The following is a 6,078-nucleotide window of genomic DNA, read 5'->3' as shown; positions in this document are numbered from 1 at the left end:
TATATATATATATATATATATATATATATATGTATATATATATATATATATGAGTATACATGTATGTATGTATGTATATGTATATGTGTGTGTGTGTGTGTGTGTGTGCATACATATATACATGCATACATACATACATACAGGGTGTGATGGGGAAATTGTCGCCAGTTTATATTTTTTTTATTTTGTGCATGCTCATTGTTTGTTTTTGATTTTGTCAACTACACAGTATGGTAGGGGCTTCATCTGAAAGATAAACAGCACCATGATGCAATTCTCTCTGCCAGAAATTTGGAAAAGATATGCTGTACTGCTTGGCATTCATGCTGAAAACTCCAATATGAACATTTCAGAGTGTTTGGGTGTCAATCTAAGTACAGTGCAATCGGAAGACATGTACCGAGAGTGATCAAAATCAAACATCTAGTCAACATCATGGTGTTTGGAGTGATCACTAGTGATGGTGACATTATGCCTTCATTCATCTTCTCACATGGCCTCAGACTCAACATGGAGGCCTATATCAAGTGCCTGGAGGAGGTAGTGCCGCCCTGGGTCAAGAGAGTAGGTGCTGGAAGATCCTATGTCTGGCAACAAGACTTTGCACCATGCCACACAAGCCGGAGAACCCAGTCATAGCTGTCAGACAATTTCTGTGACCATATCACCCCTAACATCTGGCCACCTAACTCCCTACACTGCAACCCCATTAATTATTATGTGTGGAGTGCATTGAGCAAAAGACCAACAAAACTCCTTGTAACACCAAAGATGAACTGAAGGCAAGGATTATTGCAGCATTCACCAACTTAAACAAGGAAGCCGTCCAGAAGAATTGCAGGAGATTCTGAAGTCATCTGGCAGCCGTGGTTGAAGCCAATGGTGATTTTATTGAATAAATTTACTCTTTAGTATTTCGAGATATTTTTACGTTATTCTGGTAAAATGAATGCATTATTGTGTGTGTGTGAGTATTACTGTCTCCTTGCTTTGGTATCATGATTGTTGCAAATGAGTCTCACCGTCATGGAAACAGTGATCTTTGTGTCTTGTCATGGGGAAGAGCCTCCAGCCAGAGAAAATCTACCTCAACAAAATTCCATCCGATCCATGCAAGCACGGAAAAGTGAACACTAAAGCAATAATGATGATGATGATGATGATGTATACACACACTTAATAAATATTGGTAGGTATAACATACACATGCATAATATTTTATAGATTTATTCTTATAGCAAAGAATCTTTGCTTTCACTAATTCCATTTGCTCTTCAGAAACAAAATACATTGAAACTGTAAATGCCACAAAGTCGTTTCAGATCATTTCATTGCGATTCAAATGTTTAGAACAAATTTGACTCATAACAGCAAAACTAATTTCTCCATGATATAAAACATGAAAGAATTGAAGATAAAAAGGAGTAATGAAAGAATTTGGTTATGTATGAGGTGGAAATAGACAAACATAATTCGGTTTTTTAATTATATATATATATGAACATTTAAATATACATGCACGTTTACTAGTATACTGAATATCTAAATAAGTGAAAAGTTATAAAAATAACTGAATTAAGATGTAATTCAGAAAATAGATAGAAAATAGATTCTTAATTAAATTGGTTATAATAGATTATAATAAATTGGAAAAAAATGTATATGTAAATAAATCTTACAGTCTATGAATGGTAGTTTTACAGACAGTGCCTTATATAGACAAACACAAACATACACAAGCAAACACATATATGTATGTACTAGGGAGTGTTGAAATGTTCTTGGCTTTGGGTAAAAGAAAATACAGGTGGATCAGTTATGATTTTATTCAACATGTTCCCCTCTCAGATTCACACACTTATTGCAGCGGTCCTTCAGTTTTTCTAAGCCCTGTAAAAGAAGTTGGATGGTTTGGCCTCCAGCCAGGCCTTTCACGATACCCTTAAAGCCAAGAACTTTCCAGCAGCTCCTCATATAAATATGTGTGTGTGTGTGTGTGTGTGTTTGTGTGTGTTTGTGTGTGTGTGTATAGATATAGATAGATAAATAGAAATATTTTTTTTGTCTGTTTCAGTCATTAGACTATGGCCATGCTGGGGCCATAGTCTAATGACTGAAACAGAGTCTCACTGTCATGCAAACAATGATCTTTGTGTCTTGTCATGTGTGTGTGCGTGTGTGCGTGCGTGCGTGTGTGTGTGTGTGTGAATGAAAATCAAATGGAAATTGTAGTTGTGATACCTGTGCCGGTGGCATGTAAAAAGCACCATCCGAACATGACTGATGTCAGTGCCACCCTGCCTGGCTTCCATGCCGGTGGCATGTAAAAAGCACCAACCGATCATGGCAGTTGCCAGCCTCCTCTGGTCCGTGGTGGTGGCACATAAAAAACACCCACTTCACTCTCAGAGTGGTTGATGTTAGGAAGGGCATCCAGCTGTAGAAACATTGCCAGATCAGACTGGAGCCTGGTGCAGCCTCCTGGCTTCCTAAACCCTAGTCGAACCATCCTACCCATGCTAGCATGGAAAGTGGACGTTAAACAATGATGATGATGATGATGATGATGATATATATGTATGTATATATATATATATATATATATATATATATAAAGTTGAAATTTACAGAAAAACAAAAGACGAAGACAGGTGTATGAACAAAAAACAGGTATATTAGTTTAACGCTTGGGAAGGTAAGAAAGTCTTTTATGTTTCAAGCCTATGCTCTTCAACAGAAAGGAAGACGAGAAAATAAACAGTGAATAAATAATATATATATAAACACTCACAAACTCATGCATATATACAGACTCCCCACAGTTGGTGCCATTTGCACTATTCCTTCAGAGATTAGCCTTTTGATAACAACCTACCTGAGACAGTTGTTTGGCTTCCTGAAACAAATCACTGCTTGTTTTAAAGTGATACGAATTAAAAACCTGCCATCAAATTTTCATGTCACTTCATGTCTCAAATGACAACTTAATAATGACAGCTATTTTATTAAATTTTTCATTATTTTTGAAGTTACTTGAAGCGAAGGTATTGTATTCCAACAGAAATACAGTAACATTATGATTAATGAGTGAGAAGAAGCTTCTACAGTTCACTCAGTTGATCTGCTAGTAATAGCAGCCAAATCTTCATTAAAATTATATGCTTCCATTTTAAAAGAAGAAGGTCGTTGCCAGTGCCGATGGACTGGCTCCTGTGCAGGTGGCACGTAAAATACACCATTTCAAGCATGGCCGTCGCCAGTACCGCCTGACTGGCCCTCGTGCCGGTGGCACGTAAAACACCCACTACACTCTCTCGGAGTGGTTGGCGTTAGGAAGGGCATCCAGCTGTAGAAACTCTGCCAAATCAGATTGGAGCCTGGTGTCGCCTCCTGGTCCACCAGTACTCAGTCAAATCGTCCAACCCATGCTAGCATGGAAAGCAGACGTTAAACGACGATGATGATGAAGAAGGATGCACTAGACCAGGGGTTCTCAACTATTTTGTATCTATGGACCCCTTTGAGTAATATTTTACTACGGTGGACCCTCATAGCCATTTGATGTTTAAAAACTAGTTTTATGGAAACTTCTTTCAAAATTCCTATTTTGTTTTTGACACATTCACTAAAATGTTAGAGAACGAAACCAGACTGTCTCTTGCAATAAACACCAACACCAAATTTGCAGTGGCCCTTAAAATACTATTGTGGATTCCAAGTAAACTACTTTGTTGTGTGGACCCCCAAAAATCTTATATGGACCCTGGTTAAGAACCACTGCACTAGTCAATGGAAGATGCACCAGACGATGTATTATTGGAAAAAACATGATGGTCACAGCTGGAGTGTCTTTGATAATAGATCTATCTGATCAGGGGAGGATGAGATTGGGCTAAAGAACATTAAGCAACAATAACAAGGGTTTGAAATTTTGGCACAAGGCCAGCAATCTCAGGGAAGCAGGTAAGTTGACTACATCGTCTCCCAGTGTTCAAGTGGTTCCTATTTTTTATTGACCCTGAAGGAATGAAAGGCAAAGTCGACCTCAGTGGAATTTGAACTCAGAACATAGAGATAGACAAAATGTCACTAAGCTTTTTGCCCCCACTCTCTGCCTTAAAAACAACAATAATAATCCTTTCTACTATTGGCTCAAGGCCTGAAATATTTTTCTGTGAGGGAGCAAGTTGATTACATCGACCCCAGTACTCAACTGGTACTTATTTTATCGATCCCAAATGGATGAAAGGCAAAGTTGAGCTTGGCAGAATTTGAACACAAGATTGTAAAGATGGACAAAATGCCACCACCAAAACCAGCATCACCGGTACCTCTATGTGGTCACATGCTCTGATACAAAACAACAACCAAATCACCCTCAAGTCACATTGTACTACCTTAAAAAAAAAAGGGTTCCATAGGATAATAACTAAATGGTCATGGCAAGAATACCATCAATCATAAATCTGTTCAATCAGAGTTACCTGTGACTAAACAACAACTGTTGTTAGAGATTTCTGTATTGATTTCCAACAGATAAAAGGCCCAGATTTGTGGGTAGGGAAAAGTTGATTATATTATTGGCAGCGGAAGGCTGAAAGGTAACTACAGGTAAATATATTAAAAATAAACTAGTTCTTATCAGTTTAAATTGATTTTATTCTCTGTGAACTCAAGATTTTTAAGGCAGTAATTATTTATATTATTTAGCTTATTTATAATTTTTAGGTGTTTCTTTTTACTTTTCTATGTTTTTTTTTCCCATCTGGAGAATTTTAAATGCTTAGAATATTGATTTATTAAGGCTTACATTAAAGGAAAGAAATAAATACAATATATATTGAAATATGAGAAAAATTCTATTATAAATGTATTCATTCATCATGTGTGGTTGTGTATGTATATGTCCATACACACACACTATATGTATGCGTAGATAGATTGAGAGATAGATAGATAGACAGATAGATAGATAGATAGATAGATAGATATAACATACACACATACAGACTAATTCCCTCATTGTAACTAGTTTCGCATTTCCAGTGATCACACACAGAATATATATATAAACACAATGCACATATATATGTATATAATACACACACTCATACACACACATATGCATACATACATATATGTGTGTGTGTGTGTGTATATATATATATATATATATATATATACATATATATATATATGAAGAATGTATATATTTATCTGTTCCTCTTTAGTCTAAGTAACATATGATAATCTTTACGGTTTATATTTCAAAAAATATGCAAAATAATAAAAATTAAAAAAACAACCTAAAGTCTACATTCAGACTTCATAATTCTGGAATATTAATAAATTTGTGACACTCTCTTTTTAGATTCGAAATAGCTGCTTTCCATACATACATTTTTCTGATTTTCAAATAGATAAAGTTTCTTTCCTCAACTTCTTGAAATTATCTGCCTATATTTATAAATATGAATTAAATAAGCAAAAATGAATTAATAGCAAATATTACTAATTTTCTTTTTCTTTTTTTCTTTCTTTTCCTTTTTTGTTTCTTTCTCAAATTTTGACATTTAGCATAAATTGAAGTCGAGTAATGATGTCACTGAAATTTAAACTCCTGGCATTACATTTTGAAAGAATATTATTTCCATATAAGTTACATGAAAAGATTAAGGAATGAAGATAGTCCTACAACATGGCTTCGTGGCTAGGTTTTGTTATGGCTTTTGTGGTTGAGAATTGTTTCACATCTGTGTGGTTCTATGTTGGGTTTTATTGTGGTGTGGCATTGATTCACCGGTGTCTTTAATTCCACTACAGAGTGTCTAAGGCCTAGAGAGGAATTCGGTAGATGGAGACCGGACATTGAATAAAAGCCAGTCTTTCACACGCACACACATTTATAAATATATATATATATATATATATATCATCATCATCATCATCATCATCGTTTAACGTCCGCTTTCCATGCTAGCATGGGTTGGACTATTTGACTGAGGACTGGTGAAACCGGATGGCAACACCAGGCTCCAATCTAATTTGGCAGAGTTTCTACAGCTGGATGCCCTTCCT

General features: G+C 35.8%; 1 protein-coding gene across 4 annotated transcripts in view; it reads right to left on the bottom strand.

The window, feature by feature from the left end:
- Positions 1-6,078, bottom strand: part of LOC106881988 (uncharacterized) — a 450,650-nt gene that overhangs the window by 85,238 nt on the left and 359,334 nt on the right. The gene's annotated exons all lie outside the window — the stretch shown is intronic.

Source organism: Octopus bimaculoides, chromosome 2 (assembly GCF_001194135.2).
Source record: "Octopus bimaculoides isolate UCB-OBI-ISO-001 chromosome 2, ASM119413v2, whole genome shotgun sequence".
Taxonomy (NCBI): Eukaryota; Metazoa; Mollusca; class Cephalopoda; order Octopoda; family Octopodidae; genus Octopus; species Octopus bimaculoides.
The sequence above is the reverse complement of the archived record's forward strand: the minus strand, read 5'-3'. Positions and strand labels throughout refer to the sequence as shown.